General features: G+C 43.7%; 1 protein-coding gene across 1 annotated transcript in view; it reads right to left on the reverse strand.

Moving 5' to 3' along the window:
* Positions 1 to 25,425, reverse strand: part of TENM4 (teneurin transmembrane protein 4) — a 771,745-nt gene that overhangs the window by 607,959 nt on the left and 138,361 nt on the right. Inside the window, exon 2 of the mRNA XM_037840847.1 lies at positions 5,512 to 5,567. The gene's annotated coding sequence lies outside the window, so the exon portion shown is untranslated. The remainder of the gene's footprint in view (positions 1 to 5,511; positions 5,568 to 25,425) is intronic.

The following is a 25,425-nucleotide window of genomic DNA, read 5'->3' on the forward strand; positions in this document are numbered from 1 at the left end:
GTACCGTGCAGCACTAGTTCAAAGGCTGGTCACCACCACGATGTGTATGCATTAGGATGCAGCTGGTTTGGAGCAGTGCCTTCTGGCTCTGCACAAAGGAAGGGTTTTAAGCAGGAATGAAATTCCAAACATTTAACAACTGATTTGGCACAGGCAGTGACTAATCAGAACAGATACACTGACCAATGAGAAAGGATTTTGGCTGTAAACAAACAGCCTAGCCAAACTGATACATCCCAAGCAAACATCAGCCCTGGCAACAAGGAAGTCCAATGTGCAAACAGGGAGATGAACAGCAGGGTAGGAGCCCAGGAGCCGATAGAGAATTGTCTACCTATCCCCAAAGGAAGTACCAAAGAAAATTCCGCAATCCCTCAGGGCTCTGGTGGGAATGCTTAAAAATCATTGCTGTGGGGAAAAGAGCAGTGCCTTCGAGATCCCTCTCGAAGGTTCAACATTTGGTGTGTACACCACCAACCTCTTAGAGAGCAAAGCCCTAAATCTTCCCGAAGATGCATCCATAAAGGCTCTAATTCGATATGTCATCATGTTGTTACTCTGCTTAGCTTTCGCCTTGTTGAGGAGTGCTCACTTACAGATGAGGCCATTAGCCCTCCTCATTTGCAGTCCCTGGGACTAAGAATCTAGCCTGGATCAATGCAAAGTGAGTCCTGACTGACCCTGTTGGGAGATGGTAGCCCAAATCCTAGTCCCTCCCAGACAGTCCCCAGAGCCACTCCAAGCCCCTGTCTTTCCCAGCTCAAATCTTTCTCCCTGCTGCTTGACTTTCACTAAAAGCACATGCATTCACTACCCTTTGGACAAAGTCACAAGATCTCAATTATCCTGAGGCAAGGAAGCCAGGGTACCATTTCACTGGCTTGTATACGATGATGCACCACATGATGAAACAAGTCATTGGTCCATGAGGTCTTGTGGGAAGACACTAGAAGGGAATGCCTTCTCTTCTCAGCAATGCACCAGACTGCACCCTCTTACCCCGCCTCACTCACCAATCTGGAGCACACTTGCCAAGCCCAAGAAAATACCACTGAAATGCTTTACCACTGTTCTCCATGGAGATCAAAAAAGTATACCTCATGATGTTTTACTACTTTGCTCCCACTTGTGGTCTACAAATGGAGTCTACTTTCTAGAAGGATATGCTTTCTTGTTACTTCCATTAGTGGCTCTTTGTACTGTCTTTTGTATATGCTATGCCTCCCAGCCTTTACCAGCTTCATCTCTTCTAGATGGAAACCTCCCACAGCCTTGGATTAGCAGGAGCTGGATTTGAGTTACAGTGTCACAGGAATTCACAGAAGGCACCATGAGCTTCAGATGAGGCTGTGAGGTATGCTGGGATATCTGGGGAAGGCCAGCACACCTTGGGGAGGCAGGACATTATGGTTAAGCACCAAGCTCTCCTGTCAGTCAGCCTGGGTCTGCTTTCCGGGTCTGCCACTTACCAGCTATGTTACTCTGCAAAAGGTACTTAAAACTCTTCAAGCCTCTGTTTCCTTTAGTGTCAAATGGGTATAATAGTATCTCATAGGGTTGTTTTAAGGATTAAATAAAATAATGGATATAAAGCACTTAGCACTCTGCCTCCTGGCACATGGTCAATGATCATTAAAATCAGCAAATTTTAATACTGTTATTCATTCAAACATTTATAAACACTTGCTATAAACCCAGTGTCCTACTAGGGGCTGGGGGTTCCAGTTTCTGCCTTTAAGAACCTTGCAATCCAATGGGAGAAGACCACAGAAGAACCAACAATTAGTATGCAGTGTGCTAAATGCTTTATTAATGATTACTATAAAAAGAACTCTCAGAAATAGGTGACAACATTTTTTTTCCTAGCCATTGTGTGTTACTTGCTTTATATAAGGTAAGAGCATAAGTTTTCCCGTTACATCCCAGCATTATCACTGAATAACTATGTAATCTTGGGTGTGTTAACTTCCATTTCATCTGGAAAATGGATATAAAAATTAGAAAAAAGTGAACATGATTTGTCACCACAGTGTACATAATGTGCCTTGCACATAGTAGACATTTAATGAATCTCTATTGGCCAGAAGGGTCGAGCATTTCTAAGGGTGTGTGGGGAACTGACATTGGATGGCTGTCTTTCCCCACATCTGGAGGGTCTACCTAGGTAGGTCTCAAGGATGAGGCAGCCCTCCCACCTGGGAGGTACAGCAGGAGTGCAAGACCTGGTGGCTTATCTGATTTTGAGCCAGGTCTGAGTCAATGACTTGAGCCACAGTGAAGAGAGGTTGGCCACTCCAATGGAGTTGCTGGCAAGAATCAGGCAGAATATTCCAAATAGGATAGGCCCTCCAGGACCAAAGAGGATGGGGGGTGGGGGTGGGCAGAAGGAGGATCATGCTCCAGGAGCAGCTGGGGGCTCTGGGCTCTCCCATGCATCCCCGATTTTGTATCCCCAACTCCCAACCCCATGTCAGGGCCAGGATGGCTCACCCTGGCTCAAGGCCAGGCTTTCAAGAACTGACAGTAGGCAATTCACGTCATCCTCCTCTGTGTCCCAATTCCCTTATCTGTCTAATTGGAAGAGTAATCCTAGCCTGCCTTTAACACAGGGTTGCTGAGAGATTCAAATGTGAATGAATCTTGAAAAATATAAAGTACCACAAAAATAAGGGTTTATCATAACTGACATCATAACTACTACTACTACCATGACAAGGACTAAAGCAACTACTTCTCAATCTCTTGCTCTATGTCAGGTACAGCTTAAGGACTACCACTAATGCTCCCCACATCCTACTAGCTCAAAGATGAAGAAATCGAGGTTGAAAGAGTCAGAGCCACCACTTGCTCCTTTATTGCCTTTGTGTGATTTTGACCACAAAGCAGGTGCAGCCCCACTGGAACACATGGCGTGGCAAGTAGAATGTGGACTGGTTTTTAGCTCCCATTCACCCCTTGACTAGGCAGACTTTTGCAGCATTCACCCTCAATACCAGTTTGAGGCGGCTCACTCAGAGACCTTGAGTTGGTCTGTGCAAAGGCAGAACTCGGACTCAAATGCTGGCCTGTTACATTAGATAAGGCATGAGTGCCCGTGGGGCAATCTGCTGCCTGGAGCCAGAGGCTTCTACTGAGACCACAGGACTGGCTGCCCCCTCTTGCACACTCAGCCCAGTGCAGGGCATGGTGGGGTGAACATGGGTGATACAGGCAAAACCCCAAACCTCAGGGAGCCCAATACCTTCAAGAAAGAGCCAGGCAAATCAAAACACACCAGCCCCAGAACTGGGTCGATGCACAGAGAGGAACAAAAATGCCCAAACCTAGACCCATTTATGTGAATGTACATTCTTGTAGCACTGCCTGGTAAGTCTGTTGCTAAGGCTGCCTGGCTTCCCGTCACAGAGCGTCTCGGCGCGGGAAAGATAATCTCTGGGAACCGGCCCTCCTTAGGAGACCTGGCAGAATGCTAGAGCAAAACCCACCTTTCAATAGAACTTCACCTCATCCCCATGTCAAACAAGGAGAAACCTGATCCCTAAAGGAAAGGGTTTACACACACAGAGTCCTGCTGGGTGTCTTTAGCAGTAAGTGACCCTCAGGGAAAGGAAGGAGACCCTGATCTCTCAGCTTGGAGCCCCCTAAACAAAGACCCTAAAGTTTCCTGCTGGAACAACGCTAGACACAGAGTGCTCAGATTCCAGGCGCACCTGAAGCTATCATCTGTCAGTCCTGACACCAGCTCTGTCTGCCTCGAGGTCCAAGCGGGGAGATCAGACAAGCACTGGGGGGAGGGGGCAGGAAGGGGGAGAAAGGACTTTGGAGAGATCAATATGAAGAGCTTGCGTTTTTATCTGCCCCCAAAGAAGAGGGCAAGGGAGAGCTGTATGATCCAAGCCAGCATGAAAGAATGGCTGGCCTCCCCTTGTAATCAAAGAGTTTAATGATGCTTATTAAAAGCCCATTTCTGGATCTTGTTGAAAAACTACACCCTTAAGTGTTGTCTTGTTTTTTTTCCTAAGAATTCCCTGCTAGGGATTAAACACACATGCACATGTATACTCCCCACAAACGCTGCACCCCTCCACACACATCCTTGCTCACCAACCCCACATATCACATGCAAGTGTAAGTACATCTGTCTCAAGGATGACACATTTCACAACATACACAAATACCTTAAAACAGAAAAACCAGGTCAGTTCCTGATGTTATTCATGCACCTTTGAAATTCCACACTTCGAGGGAGCCCAAGAGCTTCAAGCTCAAGAAGTTGTCATCCGCACCAAACAAACAGCAAGGCCTCTAATCCTTATCGTTCCCCATGTCTTGCCCAAGGCAAAGGCAACTCGCAAAAGCAGAAGCTACCTTGCTAGTCTTTATAGTCTGGGACTGTTAAGATTTGGTGGAAAGTAACAGTCTTCAGCAGGGTCACTACACACCAAAGGGGGCTGAGCCCTGCTGGCCTCCATGGATTCTGTTTGATATGCTAAATCCTAGCCACAGGGAGGAGGCAGCCCTGGCCCCTGGCTTGTTTTCCTGTTATCAGCTTACCCTTAGCCCAAGGCTTACTTCACTCATACCAGAGAAGGCATTACTTCTGGAACAATCATGTCATGAGGGAAGAAACCCTTACTGAAAAGTATCCCTCCACTACCTATCCTGGTACTGATTTACCATCATTACACTTACTGCTAAGGAGTGGGGTACAAAAATGCAGGCTCAAATGCTAAAACTGAGTGCTGTTATTTAAGAAAATGCTTTGGAGTGAGCAGATCCAGGTTTCAGTGACAACTCTGATGCTTACTGGCTATGTGGCCCCTCTCTGAGCCAGCTTTCTTCTCTGCAAAATGGAGTTAACCTCTTTCCATATTACAAGTCTGGGGGAAGATCACAAATCACACTACAAACTGTAAACTCTGAAGCAGATGTTAGAAATCCTCATGATGAGATGATAATGAGGAAATGGAGGAGCTCATAAACTGGGCTGTGAGCTCCTCAAGGGCAAACCTTATGTCATATTGATTGGTTTATCCCCAGTGCCTGCTACAGAGGTTGGCAGACAGTAGTCCGGGGAAAATGTTGGAAAGAAAAATAAGCAAATCCATGAGATAAGCGGCTTACCCAAGTTCACAGAGTAGTGTGGGACTTGAACCCAGACCTCCTGCCACTTAGTCCAAGGGTTTCTGTTCCAGATGCACCCGACAGTGTGGTCCACTGAAGGGTCAGTGAGTCTCACATCAGCCACAGCAGGAGTTGGGTTTAATAAGCCGCAGTGTTCCCAGGGAAAGATCCAACATGGGCCTACACAAACCCACCTGTCAAACATTCTTCTGAATGGTGGGAACAAACATAAACCATAAGTGCAAATAATACCCAAATGCCTCAAACTGGCTCCTCTTATTCCTGACCTGAATTGCACAAATCACAAAAGTCACAAGACTGGGATGATGGGCCTGCAGGCATTTGTTCATGGAAACTGGAAGTATATCTTGTTTCAGGTCCACTTACCTACTGACCAAGGGTCTGAGAGTTCACTGGCCCTCTCTGAATCTCAGTTTTTCCATCTGTAAAACAAGAAGATAATCACAATGATTCCCTTGAGCTTTCTCGACTAAATGCATTATAGGTTTTATATCTAATATAGGTTACCAACTGTCGAACCCCAGAAAAAGAGTCTAACATATAGAAGGAATGTCTGATCCAGGGGCCCTGCTGCTTATCTCATAGATACCAGGTGCCCATAAACTAAGGGTTGAAGGCTGTTTTAGAAATCCCAGTCATAGTGGCACCTAGACCCCAGGGGGTGGACAAGGCAAGATCAGATAAGCCCGTAATATGAACTACCACAAACAAGCCAAAAGGCCTGCTTCCTCCACATAGATAATACAGTGCACATCAAAGAAGAGTAGTGTGTTAGAACCCTAGTAACCAGTCAGCTCAGAAATTGATAAGCCCTCACCCACTCAAAGCACAGGATACACTCAGCAGGACCCTTCCCCCCCAACACCCAACATGGGTTTTTCCTTTAAAAAACGCTGCTCTCAGAGGGCTGGAGACATTTTCTTCCTTTTTCTTTTCTGATGGCTCCCACCTGCTTTCTTCCTCTCTTAAACCTTAAACTTTATACTTAAACCATGACTCGCTGTGTTGTGTGGATTCCTGAATGACCTAATACCAACCACTCATGATACCATGTGTACCAGTTTGTATATTTTATGTCCCCCAGAAAAAGCCATGTTCTTTTATGCAATCTGTGGGGGCAGACATATTAGTGTTGATTAAGTTGGAACCTTTGGATTAGGCTGTTTCCATGGAGATGTGCCCCACCCAACTGTAGGTGATAACTCTGATAAGATAATTTCCATTCAGCGTGGGCCTTGATTAATTTACTAGAGTCCTACATAAGAAGCTCAGACAGAAGGAGTGAGTTTGCTACAGCTGAGATAGACATTTTGAAGACAGCCGTTGGAAGCTGCTGCAGCCTAGAGAGGAACATCCTGGGAGAAAGCCATTTTGAAACCAGAACTTGGAGCAGATGCCAGCCACGTGCCTTCCCAGCTAACAGAGGTTTTCCAGACACCACTGGCCATCCTCCAGTGAAGGTACCTGATTGCTGATGTGTTACCTTGGAAACTTTATGACCTTAACACTGTAACTGTGTAACCAAATTAACCCCCCTTTATAAAAGCCAGTCCATTTCTGATGTTTTGCATAACAGCAGCATTAGCAAACTGGAACACCATGTAACCAGGGAAATGGCTAATGGTTCAGGGCAGGAAGGGAACTGTCTCAAAGATAAAGTGTGATGATCAAAAATTAAGCATGATAATCCATGATTATGTGCCAAACAGGGCGCCAGTGGTGCCCAACTCTTGGTACAGAATGCTCATCCTTCCAACCATTTTGGCACCAATTTTTATTTTTCATTTATATCAAAATTAAAAAGGCCATTAAAAATACCAGGAGAAATAGCGCAAAGAAAAGCACCACTACCTCAACACATTTACTTACAGCATTTTGGAGTATTTTACTAATTTTTTTCCCTTCTTTACACAGAGTGTAAGTTTTGCTCAGGGCAGGGCCTATAAAGATGTATTCGACTGGAAATACTGTGTAGATAATTAACCCACCCACCCCACAGATGAACCATGACCATTTCCCTTGCTAGTAGCTCATTTTCATCGCCACCCCTTTTGCCAGTCTTGCCGAGCACTTTTCTTGCTTGTGGTCAGGTCTTTGGTGGGGACAGTACACACTTGAGGTGAGGTGCAGGCTGCTCCGTGGAGTGAGGAGCACGTGACTTCAGGAAACTTTAGGCTGTTTTTTCCCCAATTTGGGCTCAGTGACCTCATCTAGAAAACAAGGGGACTAGACCAGCCAATCTCAGTGATCCCATTCACTAAAAAGTCTAGGTTAAAGAAAAGGGAAGGAAATGCTTATTTCTAAATCCCTATTACGTGACAGCTATTAAGTTGATAATATCTAGGGATATTTTCTCACGTTCCTCATAACCACCCTGGGAAATTTTATAGGTGAGAAAATTGCAACTTCTGTGAGGCTCAGCAATTCATCCCTAAGGTGCACTGCAGTAATTTTTGCACCACCTTCACATTTTTGCCATATGCATGTCTCACCTCTACATCACTTACAACTGTTTCCAAATCAATTCACATGTTATACTTAACTTTATTTTTAATTGTGACTATACTATCGTCTGGGAAGGCTGGTCTAAGTTCTCTTACTATGCTGCAGCCAGTCAGGCCGAGGTGGGTTCAGAACCTGGCTGTCCTATTTCAAAGTTGAAACAACAGAAAACATCTAACATGTATGTCAAGAAAGTTGCCTGAGGTCACACAGCTGGTAACAGAGGGAACTGGGACTTGGGTCCCAGGCTGCCCACTTCTAACCCTTTGCACGCTGAGTGTGTTCCATCCCTTCTGCCCCTCTTCAGGCACCAAACCTGCAATTCCTTGGCATCTGGCCGCTAACTAGGTTCTGTTTCTAAATCAAGGCAGGGTCGTCTGTTCTGTTCCGTGGCCAGCTTTGCCATAAAGTGACCAGATCGTATCGGTGCGTATTTCAATTCCACAAAGGGCACTTTGGTAAGACGCGGCATAATTTCTAAAACCAAGTTTAGGAAAAGTGAACTGAAAGTGATTCTTTATTCAAAGATCCAAGATAGTAACCAAGGAAATAGAATCAGTTATATCCAGGAATGCTGTTGCATTCCCACCTGAGTCAGGGGAAGTGGAAGAAAGTGGCAAAGACACTGTGTTGGAAACTGATCAGAGCTGCTGTGGAGCATCTTTCTGGGAGCCCTGAGCTTCCACTTCCTGTCATCTGGTTTAAAATTAATTGGCATGAATATTTTTCGACCAGAGAGCAAACACCCTGAAAGGCCTGCAGTACTGGCTCATGCTGTTTCTCTGTGAAGTGTCCCATTTTGGCACTGAAAATGAGTTACAAAGCTGTGCAGAAACAGGGAACCAAACCTACAAGCCCTGATTATTCACTGCTAATCCAATGAGGCCTCTTCCCTGGAGTCATGGCCAACGAACCCAAATCAAAATTAGCCACTCCCTTTCAGGACCCCTTATGGTAACACCAACACTTACTGCAGTCTCTAGTATATATTTTTTCTATTTATCAAAACATACAAAAATATAATTAGGAACAGTAAGAAATCATCTACCATTAGCAATATACAGCACCAACATTTTAGATATATGTCCTTTTAAACCTTTTTGTATGATTACCACCCATTCACATACACATTCACACACTGACATTCAGATGTTTTATGAAATGGGATCATACTATACACACCAATGTTGATCAATTTTTTTAACTTAGTAAAACAGCATGCTTTTAGATAGTTACATAGATGTGTAATTAATTCCCTACTTACGGACACATAGGTTGCTTCCGATTTTTCACTAGTGTAAATACTCCAATACTTTTGTACATATTTCTTTGTCTGGTTGATTGATTACGTACTTAGACTATTGGCATAATTTTTTTAAATTTATAACTCACCTCCCCAACAAAAGACTGTATCACTTTTAATTTCTACCAGCCGTATATGGGCATGCCAATTCCTTGTGTGTTAGGATGTGTTCTGATCTTTGTCAATATGAGAAGTGTCTAGTTATTTTCATCTGCATCTTTTGAATAACAGTTGATCATCTTTTCAATGTTTCTTGGCCATTTGGTATTTCTTCTTTCGGGAATCACAATGGTTACTGGCCTTAACCATTTCTCTGTAAGGTGTTAGTCTCTTTTTTATCAAGTATGTAAGAGTTTGCCATTTGTCTTATACTTGGATTGTTCTTCTGGCTTTCTTCCAGCATGCTCAGTCACAGTAAATGGTGCCACCAGAAACTGGGGGCCTGGCTTGATATCTGCACATCAATGTCCACAGCGGTGCCAGTTTGAATGTATTATGTCCCCCAAAATGCCATTATCTTTGAGGCAATCTTGTGTGGGCAGATGTATTGGTGTTGATTAGATTGTAATTCTTTGAGTGTTTCCATGGAGATGCGACCCACCCAACTTTAGGTGATAACTCTGATTGGATAGTTTCCATGGAGGTGTGGTCCCGTCCATTCAGCGTGGGCCTTGATTGGTTTACTAAAGCACTATATAAGCTCAGACGGAAGGAGCGAGCTTGCTATAACCAAGAAGGACACTTTGAAGAATGCACAGGAGCTGAGAGAGGAGCTTCAGCTTACAGAGACATTTTGGAGATGGCCTTTGAAAGCAGACTTTTGCTCCATAGAATCTACGAGAGGACAAATGCCTCAAGAGCAACTAAGAGTGACATTTTTGAGGAGCTGAAGCCTAGGGAGGAATGCCTGGGAAAAAGCCATTTTGAAACCAGAACTCCAGAGCAGACGCCAGCCACATGCCTTCCCAGCTAACAAAGGTTTTCCAGACACCACTGGCCATCCTCCAGTGAAGGTACCCAATTGATGCGTTACCTTGGATACTTTACAGCCTTAAGACTATAACTGTGTAACCAAATAAACCCCCTTTAAAAAACCAATCCATTCCTGGTATTTTGCATCCCAGCAGCATTAGCAAAGTAGAACAACAGCCCATCAATCACCAAGCCCTATTAGTCCTACCTCCTAAGGATACCCTGAATCAGTTCATTTTTCTTACTTTCCAGTGACACAACCGTAGTCCAAGCCATCATTGTCTCTCACCTGGACTTTTGCAGTAGCCTCCTAGCTAGTCTCCCCACATCCTCTACTCCAACTCTCTCACCAACCAGAATCCAGATGGATTTTTTTTTAAATGCAAATTGGGTCATGCAGTTCCCCTGCCTAAAACCCTTTTACAACTTTCTATTCCATTGAAGAGAAAAGTCAAAGTATTGATGTGTCCATGTGCCCCACAAGGCTGCTTCCAGGGCCTGGCTTCTGCATTGCTCGGGTCTCCTGTTGCATCCTCCTTCCCCTCAGTCCCTACACTTGAGCCACGTGGGCTTCCTTTCAGGTTCCTGAATGGGTCCTACTTTTTCCCAATTTGGGGCCCTGAACAATTGTTCCCTCTTCCTGGAAGGTTGTTCTCTTCTTTTCACCTGCAATAGTGGGTTGAATAGTGCTCCCCTGCACCCAATTCATGTCCACCTAGGCCCCCAGAATGTGACCTTAAAAATTGGAAACAGTCTTTGCAGACGTAATCAGTTAAGATGATGTCATACTAAATCCAATGACTGGTGTCCCGATAAGATAAGAAAAGGACACAGAGAGACACACACAGGGAAGAAGGCAGAGATCAGGGCGATGTATTTACAAGCCGAGGAACTCCAAGGGTTGCTGGGAGCCTCCAAAAGCCAGGAAGAGGCTGGGAAAGAACCTTCCCTAGATCTTTCAGAGAGAGGGTGCCCCTACAAACTTGATTTTGGCCTTCTGGCCTCCAGAATTGTGAAAGAATACACTTCTCTTGGTGCAAGCACCCAGTTGGTGGTGATTTGATATGGCAGCCCCAGGAAACCAACACTCCTGGGAAATCCAGGCACATCCTTCAGGGCTCTCAGCCTAAATGCTGCCTCCTCAGAGAAACCCTCCCTGAACTCCCAAGCTAAGTGAGCTCCTCTAGCCATGTATTGGGGTTTTCCTTTCAGGCTCCTCTCACAACTATAATTAAGAACTGTTTTCTGTGGTTAGTTTAATGAGTACCAGACTGTAAGGTCAAGAAGGGCAGGAACTGGGATTCTCTTGTCCACCAATGTCTATTCAAAACTTAGCTTGGCACCTAGCATACACTAGACACTCAACAAATATTTAAATTTCTTTCATAAATGTTTTGGAGATTTTAAAAATCTATCCATTCCAAGGACCAAGCAATCAACTCTAGGTTTTATTAATAAACTAATGTTGGGTCTTTCTATAGAAAGCAGATAAAGTAAAAACCAGGCCTGCTTTCAAATGCTGAGGCTCTGATCTAAGCAGAATCATGAAGGAATGTCATCTCTCTTTCCATGCACAAGAGTCAAAGCCTTGGCCTTGGCAACCATAAGATCACTAGAATGGAAGTGTCTGAAGGGTTTGCCCATGTCTTAGGTATCTCTGCAGCTCTCTCCTCTCCCCTCTTCCCTGTGTTTTGCCCACATTCAATGAATATCTCTTAAATGGGCTTGATTTTAAGTCAAAGTATATGATTCTATCTGATTCACCATCTTCCCTACTGTCTAATGTTTTAAAATAAATTTGCATTAGCTAGCATTATGGACGTGATGGCTTTCCTTTATTTATGAATATTTCCTCTTAGGTTCTTTTCTTGAATTTATAAAAAAAAATTAATTGTAGGTTAGAGAGGCTCAGCTCTTCTGTGGCTACATCTCTGCCCTGCTCCCTGAATCTACTTTGCCTTCAATTGAGTTTTTAGTCCATGGAATTTGGTTAAATTGCACACACAGACACCCTGTCTATAGGGTCATTGGGATGGAAGTTGGAGATGGGCCCATCTGTGGAGCCACCATTTCCTTAATTTAATATTTTTTTAAATTTATGAAGTTTATTTCCTTTTCTAAACAAAAAGTAAATTCATAAAATTTGGTCTTTACCTTGGTAAAATAGCAGAATTTACAAACAGCATTTTGTTCCTTGTAGTACATCTTTCAAAGGGTATCTTCATAAAGTAGATAACATTTCATGTCAAAGGAAAAAAACCCACAGCAGAAATGACATGTTAAGAGTTCAGTTTCAATAATCTTAAGCTAGTAAGATGTAATTTTTTTTTCAGTTTGCATTGATTGCATTTTTTCCCCAATACTACCCTATTTTTAACACCTTGCAAGGTTGACATTCATTTGTTCTCCCTCATGTAAAACATATTTGTACATTTTATCACAATTGTTGAGCACTCTAGGTTTCACTGAGTTACATAGTCCCAGCCTTTATCTTTTCTCTTTCCTTCTGCTGTCTCACATGCTCCTAACCTTCCTCTTTCAACCATGCTCATAGTCATCTTTGTTCAGTGTACTTACATTGCTATGCTACCATCACCCAAAATTGTGTTCTAAACCTCTCACTCCTGTCTTTTCTTTTCTGTCTGTAGCACTCCCTTTCGTATTTTCCTGTAGAGCAGGTATCTTGTTCACAAACTCTGTCATTGTCTGTTTGTCAGAGAATATTTTAAACTCTCCCTCATATAAGAAGGACAGTTTTGCCAGATGTAGGATTCTTGGTTGATGGTTTTTCTCTTTCAGTATCTTAAATATATAACACTACTTCCTTCTTGTCTCCATGGTTTCTACTGAGAAATCCCCACATAGTTTTATCAAGCTTCCTTTGAATGTGATGGATCACTTTTCTCTTGTTGCTTTCAGGATTCTTTGTCTTTGATGTTTGATAATCTGATTATTAAGTATCTTGGCATAAGTCTATTCAGGTGTATTCTGTTTGGAGTATGCTGCGCTTCTTGGATCTGTAATTTTATGTCTTTCATAAGAGATGGGAAATTTTCATTGATTATTTCCTCTATTATTACTTCTGTCCCTTTTCACTTCTCTTCTCCTTCTGGAACACCCACGACATGTATATTCATGCGTTTCACATGTCATTCAATTCTCTGAGACACTGCTCATATTTTTCCATTCTTTTCCCTATCTGTTCTTTTGTTTATAGGATTTCAGGTGTCTTGTTATCCAGTTCCTGAGTGTTTCTTCTGCCTCTTGAGATCTGCTGTTGTATGTCTCCATTGTGTCTTTCATCTCTTGTGGTGTGCGTTTCATTTCCATAGATTCTGCCAGTTGTTTTTTCAAACTTTCAATTTCTACCTTATGTTCGCCCAGTATTTTCTTTATAGCCTTCGTCTCTTCCGTTATATTTTCCCTGAACTAATTGATTTGGTTTTTGATTTGATATAGTATATCTTTTTGAAAATTTTTAATAGATTGTTTCATTAAAGTGAAACAATATCTCAACTGTATCTTGATTGAGATGTAAGTTTGTTCCTTTGGGCCATATCTTCATTTTTCCTAGTATAGATTGTAGTTTTCTGTTGTTTAGGCATCTGGTTTCCTTGGTTACCCCAGTCAGATTTTCCCAGACCAGAATGGGTTCAGGTCCCAGAATGGGGTTATATTTAGGGTGTATTTTAGAAGAATGACAGACTTTCCTTTGAGGTTTCCAGTTGCTGTGCTTTTCCTAACCTGCCCAGTAGGTGGCGCCTGTCAGCCTGTAGCTCCTGACTGGTGTAAGGGGGTGTGGCCTCCTTAGTTTCTGTTTTGGCTGTTTTCCGCCAGGCTCTGGGGTTAAATATTAAGGTAAGAATTGCTAGGTTAAGTAGTGGGCTGCTTTATTATGGTTTTTATTTTATTGTTATTAAACCTTTATCACCTATTATGTTCCTGGCACATTATGTATGTATTCAGTCAAAGAAGTTAGGTTGTTTTCCAGAATTGGCTCTCCCCTAAAGGTCAAAACCATCTGCACCAGCCCTAGTGAAGATCCACCAGCTGTCCAGTGCTGGGAGTAATTTTTGGCGATCTTTTAGTGATTTTTTGGCAAAGTCCTAGCGGCGCTAGAGTCTTGGACAAGTTATCCCATCTCTCCTGCTAGACTGATGAGATCAGGCATTACTCGAAAATCCTCCTTGATTTAATTTTGCTCACTGAACAATATGCCTGGAGCATAATGATTAGTTGTATGTGAAGTGTTGATGGACTCACTTTGGTGAAGGACTGGGGCATGGAGTGGAAGGAGATCAGCAGCTCAGGGATTTGCTGGGCCCTATTATCTATGCTAAGGAAGGCACAGAGAAAAATAAAAGCTTTCTTCCTGCCCTGAAGGAGATTGGATTTCAGTTGGGAAGATAAGACTAACATGTGTGAACAGTCTGGGTCCTGCCTACATCTGCAGCCTCATCCCCAGCCATTCCTCTAGTTGCTGCTTCAAGATTCCTTTTCTTTGAACATGGCATACCTTCTACCTAAATGCCCTTCCCTATCTAAAAATCCAAGGAAGAGTGACCAATATACCTAGTGGGGCTCAATAACTCGTTAAATGTTGTTAAGAAGCATGGGCTTTTCAGATGTGGCCTCTCTCTAAGCCAACTCAGCAGGTGAACTCACTGCCCTCCCCCCTACATGGGACCTGACTCCCAGGGGTGTAAATCTCCCTGGCAACAAGGGATATGACTCCTGAGGAGGAGCCTGGACCCGGCATTGTGGGACTGAGAAAACCTTCTTGAGAAATTCATCGGAATTGAAGTGAAATGAAACAAAATAAAGCTTCAGTGGCTGAGAGATTTCAAATGGAGTCAAGAGGTCACTCTGGAGGGTATTCTTAGGTGCTATATAGTTAGTTTTTAGTGTATTGGAATAGCTACAAGGAAACACCTGAAATTGTTGAACTGCAACCCAGTAGCCTTGATTCTTGAAGACGATTGCATAACTATGTATCTTACATGGTGTGACTGTGTGATTGTGAAAACCTTATGGCTTGTACTCCCACATTTTTATGGACAAATGAATAAAAAAATGGGGACAAAAATAAATGAATAATGGGGGAAGGAGGGGTATGGGATGTTTTGGGTGTTCTTTTTCACTTTTATTTTTATTTTTATTGTTTGGAGTAATGAAAATGTTCAAAAATTGATTGTAGTGATGAATACACAACTATGATGATACTGTGAAAAACTGTTGTAACTTTGGCTGATTGTATGGTATGTGAATATATTTCAATAAAATTGCATTTAAAAAAAAAGGAAGAAGAAAGGGCTGTGAAGTAAAAATGTCCTGGTTTGAACCTTCTCTCTGTTACCCTTTAGCTGGGTGACCTTGGAGACATACTTAAGCTCCCTAAACCTTTGGGTTTTCATCTGAAATGTGGGGATAGTAAAAGCACCTACTTCTCAGGTTGCTGCAGTGATTATGTGCCAGTCACTTAGCAAAGGCTCAATAATTGCTAACATTGTTATTATGCTATTATAATTTTATTTAGTAAGTGTGCTGGTTTGAATCTATTGTGTACCTCAGAAAAGTCATGATCTTTTGATCCCATCTTGTGGGGGCAGACCTATTGTGGGTGGGACCTTTCAATTAGATTATTTCCATGGAGGTGTGACCCCGCCCATTCAGGATGGGTGTTAATTAGTTTACTGGAGTCCTTAGAGAGCTCAGAGCCCACACAGACCCAGATGCTTGGAGAAGCTGAGAGAGACATTTTGAAGAGAGCTCAGAGATGCTTAGAGAGAAGACACCCATAAACATTTTGGAGACAGCCATTGAAACCAGAATCAGGAGAGAAGCTAAGAGATGAAATCCAGAGTTTGCCCCTGAGAAGCTAAGAGAGGATGCTTAGAGAGAAATGCTGGGAGAAATAAGCAAGGACACACAGGAGCTGAGAGAGAGAAGGTAAGAGATACAGAAGCCCAGAGATATTTTGGAGAAAGCCGGGAGAGAAGGACCAGCAGACGCCAGCCACATGCCTTCTCAGCTGACGGAGGTGTTCTGGATGCTATTGGCCTTTCTTCATTGAAGGTATCTACCTCTTGATGCCTTAATTTGGACATTTTCATGGCCTTAGGACTATAAATTTGTGAACTAATAAACCCCTATTGTAAAAGCTGATCCATTTCTGGTATATTGCATTAATGGCAGCTTTAGCTAACCTGAACAGTAAGTACTTACTGTGTGCCAGACACTGTCCTAAAAGTGTCCTTTACAAATACTAGCTCATTTAATCCTCAAAAACATTTCTATAAGGTAGGTATCATTATTACAGATGGAAACCGAGGCACTGAAAGGTTAACAAAATTGCCCAAGGTCACACAATAAATGGGTGGAGCCAGAAATTTGAACCCCAGACAAACATGTTTTAAACCACTATATGTTTAATTATTTATCACAATTTTCGGTTATTAATAATTAATATTCATTATTATTAATGATGGGTGGCTGGCCAGATAAGCCTCCAGGCAGCTAGGGTGGCTGGGATGGGATTTGGGTTGGTGGGGTGTCAGGGAGCTGGCCAAATTCATAGAGGTTCAAGATGGTCTTCCAGTCCACTGGGAACCAAGGAGATGAACAGGAAACCGAGGCAAAGTTCAATACGCTATGCTGGGCCAATGTGGTGGGGGTAAGCGATAAAGGGAGTGGGGAGTGGGGTGTCCATGGTCAGCCTTGGGCATCCTGTGGACCCGAAAGGAGGCACCAGAGCACCTGGGCCCCAACTTCCAGTTGAGGCTTCCGCTGGGTTCCCCACTGCCAGGGAAGGGCCCCAGTGACTCAGCAAAGCAGGGCTGGAAAAGGCGTGGGCTAATGCCTCCTTCCTGAGAGACCCTGCATCCCTTGCTCATGAGGTCCCAAGGACTCTGGGGCTCAGAACTGCTGCTTTAGCTTTGCAAATCTCCTCTTCTAATGTGGAAGCAGATTTCAGGAAACTCTGTTGATCGAAGCCAAGCCAGTCATATTGCCACCAGATGTCTGAGTAACAAACAGTTCTCCCCTGGGGACCACGGCCTGTCGTTTCCAGCTTCATCATTATTGGTGATCAATTTTTTTTTTTTTTCTGGACTTCTCCTGCTGCTGATTACTACCAAAAACATGCTGACTTTAGCTTTCTTCTGGGGATTTCAGAGTCAAAGATTTTGTCTTTTCTCATTCCTACTTGGCTTGATTTCATTTTTTGTATGTGGTCAGGATGGTGTGAAACAACTCAGGATGAGAAAATTGTGCTCTGACCACAGGCCTCAGCCCCAACAACCCAAAAATCTCCTGTGGCTGGGTATGGCCAAGAGCAAAATCCCAATATGCTAACAGGCCTTCCAAAGGCTAGCCATGCCCTCCTCTAGCAACCTCATTACAGCTGAACATCTGCAAGTGCTCCCCAGCCAGGGACACTCTACATCAAGTTATTTTCAGAGTGAAATAGTTTTCTGTGCTGTACAGCAGAGATAATGATGGTTTTTATTATTTGCCTAAAAATATGGAACACCCAATAATGTTCCAAGTTGTTACACGATGATGTCATTTTTTTCAAACAGGCCCACAAAAACCTTGTGAAAGAATGTTTTTAATTTTTAAAATGAAATTTTTTTTAAACTTACACTTTAAATTTTAAGGCCTCTTCTCCAAAGATCAATTTTTCCAGTCGGCATCTTTGTGTTTCAATTACTGACTGTCAGACCCAACTGAAGGGGCAGCGGGAGGAGCGGGAGGAGCATGGGCCTGACCTATGCTCAAATTCTGGCTCTGACTTTAATGGGTTATGTGTCACTAGGGAAGTTACCTAAACTCTTTGAGGCTTAACTTCCTCGTCTATGAAATGAAGGTCCTTATTCCAGCTTTCCAGGGCTGCTGTGAGAATTATATGGGATAGTTTCTCCCAAACACCTAGCCTGGGCCTTCAAGCCAGAGTTCAACAGTGCTCACTGCTGTTATAATTTCTTCTACTAATGATGGTCAGTAAGACATGTTCCTTGCACTGGGGGCACAAAGAGTAGTTAAGATGAGGGGAATCTGTGCTCTGAAGTGGGATCCAGGAAGGAAGGGGTCAATTCTATCAGGTTGGGAATGGGCAAGACCCATAAGCACAGTCTTTGCAAAAGGAAAAGGTCCCAGCATGGAGGTATGAAATGTGGACCCATTCTAAGACATGCAAGCAGTACAAGGCTAGATAGGACCTCTGAGAGGGTGGTGGGGACAAGGATGGGAGGCCTTACTGGCCAGGTTCTAGCAATGGGATCATCCATTGGGGGATTTTAAGTAGAGCAATAATGGCCAGATTTGTCCTTGAGACCAGTAACTCTGGCCCCAGTGAGGATGGACTAGAGGCTGGGAGTGAGGCTGGAGACAGAGAGAGCTATAAAGCTGAGACTTATCCAGGCCAGAGAGAAAGACCCTAACTTCATTCATGAGGCCCTGGTCATCCCTTGCCATGCTCCTCACAGCAGCTTGACTGTTGCTGCCCAGTTATCAAAGGCTGTGGGCATCACAGTTGCTCTGAAGAGGTTCCTTCCAGGCATCCCCTGCAAAACTATCCACCTGTTCCTGTATGACTTGGCTGGTGCAAGACATCCTTTGCTACAGGCCTTCAATCCTCATGCCTTTTCAGAGCTCCTGCTTAGAGCCACTGGATGTGTGACTGAAGCCACTGCCCCCATCTTCATTAGTCATGTTAATTCAATCCCACTCAGTTAAACAATATTTTTATGTGTTGACCCTATGCTGTCTTGAGGGTAGTAAAAGATTGTAACAGACAAGGTTGCAGGCCCAAGTGCTTTATGGCCAAGGAGATATATCTGTGTTGTAGCACAAAGCTGAATGCTGAAGTGTGTTCAAGAGAGGGCTAAGTGACAGGACTGTGAGGACAAGAGAGACAGAGCCATGAATTCTCCCTGATGGAATCAGAAAAGCTTCATGGAAGAGGTGGCACTTGCCTGGACTTTGGAGACTAAGAAGACATTTGACAGGCAGAGAATAGAGAAGAAGGCATTCTAGGCTGAGGGAAGGCATGTGTGGAGAAAGTGGTGTTGTCTGCTCTGGCTGGATTGCAGGAAGTGAAGAGGACAAGACATGAGGTAAAGGAAAGAGAAGTGGGATGATGTCATGCTGGAAGGGGCCTGATGTCATTTTCTATTTTCTTCTCTAAGACATAGGAGCAATCATCACATAAGGAATGGCAAAGGAGTAAATTTCATTAAGCACCTACTATGTACCCGACAACGTGCATTACAGTGAGTTTAAATTAACTCATTTAATTTGACTTTTAAAACCATCCTGGCAGGTAGGTATTTCACAATCCCTGTTTCAGAGTTGAAGAAACTAGGGCTCAGAGAAATTACAGACCTACCCAAGGCTACCGAGGAGTAGAAACCAAATTTCTGAATCAGAACCCAGCAATCCTCCTGCTATACAATACTATCTCCCTAAACAATGAGCCAATGCTTGCTATGCTTCAGACAGCCAAAAAAAAAAAAAAAACGAGAGTTATTGTCATCACCAATGTCTTCATCATCCTCATCATCACTGCCATCAGCTCCAAATTCTATTTCACAAGGGAGAAAATGTACCTCAGTGTCTCTTTACAACAGAATCGTATAAGATTCCTGAGGGTATATGTTTAATTAAGGTCACTGCCTGCTAACTATGGGCTGGGTACTTACATTTCATGTTCTTAATAACATTCACAACAACCCTATGACATAGGTTTTACTCCCCTTACCCCTCCACCCCCAATTTAATAGTTGAGGACATGGAGGCTCAGAGGGGTGATGTGATTTGCCCAAATTATGAGGAGCAGCAGAGCTGGAACTAGAAGCAGCATTCCTGGAACTTGGAACCATATATCAACTTCAAACTCAGCATGTCCACAACTCAATCCTTATGCTCTCCTCTTCTGATCCCCATCTCAGTGAATGCCACCACTTTCCACTAGCAGCACAAGCCAGAAAGCCAGGTACTCCTTGACACCCCTTGGACCTTCACTTTACCCTCCATATCTAATCCATTGTCAGGTCCTGCCGGTTCTAACTCCTCAGTCTCTCTCACTTCTGTCCACTTCTCTCCATCTCTGCCTCCACTACCTAGTCCAAGCCAAAATCATCTCTCAAGTGAACTTCCACAATGGGCCTCTCTGTATCCCCTCACGTCCTCGCAGGGGATGAGCTTTTGAAATGTGCCATGATGTTCCACGGCTCCCCATTGCCCTTAGCAGAAGATTAAACCCTATCATGGTTAAATTGTGGTTAAACAATGGAAACACCTTTATACATCCCACTTCCCACTCTCCAAGGGACCCTCCAGGTCTCCCCACAATCCAGAGAGTGCAGAACAAGCAGAAGGCCCCCAGGCTCCCAATCGGACATTACGGGACGGGTCCATCCCAATAGGCCTGTGCATGTGCAGTACTTGTTAAATATTTCGTATGTTGCACTTGCTCATGGTCTTACACTTATCACTTATTTATGTGGGTGTACTTATTTGTTTGGGTGACTGTTTGACTCATGAACTCCAGGAAGGCAGGGATCACAAAAGTTGGGCTTACTATGTCAAGCCTCCATAAAGATGACCTGAGTAAAGTAATGAATTAATTTCTGTGATGGGAGAATGCTACTTCCTCCACTTTTTTGGATGCATCAATTTTTCCGACCAAAGAAGAAGCTGGGCTGATGCAACCAAGCATCAACAAAAGGAAGGCACTGAGGAGGGGCTACCTGTCCTGCCGGGGTGAGGTCACTGCCTCTGCTACCTACAGACACCCAGGAAATGGTAGGAGGGAGGAGGCGTTCTGGGCTTGACATTTTTCTGCCCTCTAGTCCCTTTATCCACCTTCTAAAGAGCTCTTAAATCCAGCTTCAGCTCTTCCTCCCTCAGCTAACACCTTATTCCAAAAGACAGTCTTGTCTCATGGTTGCTATTTCCCTGCTCCACCTCTCCCTCCCTTAGATTCATTCTCCACAGTAAGCATGGTCTTAAAAAGTGCATCTGAGCTTGTCTTTCTTCTGTTAAAAGCTCTTCACTGGCTTCTCACTGTGCTCAAGATACAGTCAAAAGCCTCACCATGGTTTACAAGACCCTTTATCTCTGGCTTCTTTCACCATCTGCATCTTTTGTCACCATATGCTTCTCTCCTCCATGCTCTCTTCTATTTATTTCCTCAACATACTTCTTCCTGCCTCAGGTCCCTTGCACTGCTGTCCCACTTTCTGGAACAGTCTTTTCCAGTTCATTTCCATTTGTCTTGTGGGTTTTATCTTAAAAGGCATGTACTTAGAGAGGCCTTCCCCGACTAACCCAGCTAGGTCAGCTCCTCCTCCTTTTGTTACACAAAGCACAACCTGAACTAGCTGCTTAGTGTCTGTCTAGAACAGAAGCCCCATGTGAGCAGGGACTATGCCATCTTGTACATCGCTAGGCCTACCCCCACTGCTCAGTCCAGTGCCAATGCCAGAATAAAGGATCAATCAATATTGAATAAAAGAATAATCATATGATGAGGTTGCAGTCTTGGACCTTTCTCTTCTATCTCTAGGGTCAAAGCAGAAATGCCAATTCCAGTGGGGTATTATGGAGATTTCAGAAATCAGCCAATCATTTTACCTTCCTTCCTTCTGATGTGTGGAAGAGATATGAAAATCGCAGCAGTACAGCTTCCTCAGGGACCAGACTGAGCTCTTAGGGGAGAAATTGAAATATAAAATAAAACAAAAGAGAAACAAAAGGAAGGAAGGAAGGAAGGAAGAGAGGGAGGAAGAGAGGGAGGGAAGGAGGGAGGGAGGGAGGGAGGAAGGAAGGGGAAAAGTAGAAGAGAAACTCTCAGAGAAAAATCCTGACTAGGAATGTTCAGGAAAAGACTAACTGAAGATTCATCTTCAAAGGAAAAGACAGCCCCATTGTAAGCTGAGGACTCAGTGAGACTATTCCGGAAAACACGCACTGCGCTGGCCTGGGTGGGTTCCAGTCCCTTCTGTGACCCTGACAAGCCGTGTGACCCAAAACCAGGCATTTGTCCTCTCTGCGGCTCACCTTCCTTCCCTGCAAAGCAGGTTATGGTTAGGCCCTCCAGACCTGGACTCCCCCACAGGGTCTGCAGCAAAGATCCTGGGCAGGGGAAGGCTGAAAGGGGAGGGCATGGATCCCAGAGATCCCAGCACAGCAGAGTCCTCCAACACTGGAGGCCTCAGCGGGCAGCCAAGGCCCGTGGGAGGGACAGCAGCTTCCCTCCCCTCTTCCTCTGCCTCATCCCAGGCTTCTCTAACATCTTCAGCCACCAACAAACCGGGAGATGTCGGTCTGATGTAACTGAATGTCAACCACCCGCGCGGAGCTCAGGGAATTGCCTCGAGCTGCTGCAGTGTGGAAGCAGAGGGCTGGGTGACGGGCAGGGGCGGGGTGGGCTGCGGATTGAGTACCCATGGGCCAGAAACTCACGGAACCTGGAACCCCAGGTGTCTGAGTTGCTGGCAATCTGGGGCAAGGGTCTTAGCCTTTTTATGTACCATGGACTCCTCTGACAGACCCCTGAAAGTTTTGACGCCTTCTCAAAATAACGTTTCAAAATGCATAAAATAAAATCCATAGGATTATAAAGATAACCAATTATATTGAAACAGTTATTGAAATAAAATGAGAAATTTATATTGTAGTTATTACTTTCACTTTTTTTAAAAGTCAGAACAAGATCTAGTGTCAGGTCTAATAACTACCATTACCTTGAAGTAGTGATGAGTGCAAATGATATTTTGAGGTATCGGCAACAATTATAATGGGATACAAAAATACCTGCTTTCTTATGGTGACAAAGTCCCACGGACTGTTAATGCTACTGTGGTTTGTTGCCTATGAGAAAATACTTTCAGTTATCTTTCCCCATATGTTGCTCACATTAAGAATCTCTGATCTGCCCCCAAAGAATTGAAAGCAGAGACTCAAACAGATATTTGCACACCAGTGTTCAAAGCAGCATTGTTCACAACAGCCAATGGGTGGAAGCAACTCAAGTGTCCATCAACAGATGAATGGATAAACAAAATGTGGTATAGGTGTACAATGGAACATTACTCAGCCATCGAAAGGAATGAAGTTCTGATACGTGCAACAACACAGATAAACTTTGAAGATATCATGTTGAGTGAAATAAGCCAAACACCAAAGGACAGATATTTATGATCTTACAGATATGAAATAATCAGCAAAGACAAATTTATAAACTCAGAAACTAGAGTGTAGGTAACCAGGGGTTGGGGTGGGGATATGGAATGGGGAGTTAATGCTTAATTAGTGTGGTGTTTCCATTTGGGATGATGGAAAAGTTTTGGTAATAGATGGTGCTGATGGTGCACAACATTGTGAATGTAATTAACACCACTGAATTTTGTAATTGAAAGTGGATAAAATAGGAAGTTTTAGGTTGTATTTATGTTATTAGAATAATTTCGTTTAAAAAAGCCCATAGAACTGTACAACATAAAGAGGAACCCTAATATAAACTATGGACTATAGTTAATAGTATAATCATAATAATATTGTTTCATCAATTGTAACAAGGGTACCATAACAATGCAAGATGTTAATAATGGAGAAAACTGTATGTGTGTGTTTGGAGGGTGGGGGATGGTTTATGGGAACTTTCTACTTTCTTTGTGTTTTTTCAGTAAACCTACAACTGCTCTAATACAAAAATTAGGAGAGAAAAAAAAAGAACCTCTGATCTAGGGCAATAACCTCAGTTTATAGAGGAGGAAAGTGGAGCCCCAAAAGGGGAAAGGACTTGCAAGGGCAGCCCAGAAAGTTAGAATTAGAACCAGCTAAAGTACAGGCCTCTTGCTGCTTCCCAGGCCATGCTTTGCCCACTCTTTAGAGCTACCTCCCAAGTGCAAAACTCTCCAAACCCACTGCAGAGGACAAATCATCTAACTTCCTTGAATCTCAGTTTCTCTTCTGTAAAAATGGGAACAACTGCACCCTCCTCTGCAGGCTGCTGTGAAGACAGGATGAGAAAATGAGCAGGAAAGGGCCTTGTTACCTGGATAGTGCTCTGTACTCTATCTGTAGATATGAATAACATGTACATAATTAATATATGTTATCTCATGGGAAACCAGAAGGTAGGAATTTTGGGTTTCAGTGAAGGGGTAGGTCCAAGGTGACAAATACAATTGTCCATAGGGCTAAGACAATAAGGAGGAGTGAGGACCATGTGAACTGAAGAATGCATGCCCTTCTGAACGGGGCAGTTAGCAGTCAGTACCAGTGGAGGATGCCACCCAGGAAATCTTACCTTCTAAGAGATGGTGGAGATCCGTATTTTTGGCAAAATGTCATGGTTTTTATATTAAATTTCTTGATATTTTAAATAGTGTATAAGCCCTAAAACATGCCTGAAGTCTGTCAGTTTGCAGCCTCTGGGGTATATAGTTAGGGGAGTTCTACAACTTGGGAAAGGAATGAAATACATCAGTGTTTCCCACAGCAGACCTGTGCAGGCTGGGCATTCTTGCTGGGGCCACAGAGGCCTCCTGAACAGAGAAAGCTGGTTTTAAAGTTGTGCTCACAGCTCCTTGCTGCTGGAAGGCTGCCTTGTTTTATTAATAACCCCAGATCGTGCTCACAGCACATCAAGGTAAACAGAGACATTTCCAGGGCATGTTATGCAGGCAATTCTAACAGATGAAGGAACCAGCTTCCAAATATAAATAGGAAAATAAGATAAATAGGGATCCAAGACTGCTTCACACTGATTTGCAGACTCTGAGCCATAGTCTTGAAGAATCATGGACCATTTGGGCTGGAAAGAACCCTCATTGGGAAGATGGGAAACTGGCCCAGAGAAGGAAACAGACTTGTCCAGGATCATAGTCATCATTTGACTACTTCATCATGTCAGGGTCCTCATCTGAAAACTCTAAGAGGCCACTCACAGTTCCCTGAATATGTCATATTCTTTTTGACCCAGTGCTGCCCCCCAAGTCCTGCCCTCTTTTATTTGGTCGTCTCCAACTTGACCTTTAAGACTCAGTTGAGTCTGCCTTTGGAAAGCTTCCCTGACTCCTTCAGGCAGGAGTGGGCATGACTCTGCTCAGGACCCACAGCCCTCTGAACCTCCATCTACCACAGCACACGCCACTGAGACGTGTCAATGTTGGGATATGTGTCTGTCCCTCCAGCTAAGCTGGGAGCTCTTAGAAGGTGGGGCCCTGCCTTATCCATCTCTGTCTACTCAGAACCCAGCACAGGGCCTGCACAGGGTGGGTGCTCAACAAACTATGTAGAATGCAACAATGCACAGTGCATGCTAGGAGTTCCTCTAGCAGTGGCATTAGGAAGTTGCAGGTGAGTTCACCAATAGTATCTCAATTTCAAGATAATATGCCAAAAAGTCCCAAGCCTAAGGTAAAATAATTAGTCACACTGGTCCCTAGCATCAAAGTCCAGTGAAAACTCAGGTGAGGAAAGCACATTGCTCT

This window comes from Choloepus didactylus, chromosome 6, assembly GCF_015220235.1.
Source record: "Choloepus didactylus isolate mChoDid1 chromosome 6, mChoDid1.pri, whole genome shotgun sequence".
NCBI lineage: Eukaryota > Metazoa > Chordata > Mammalia > Pilosa > Megalonychidae > Choloepus > Choloepus didactylus.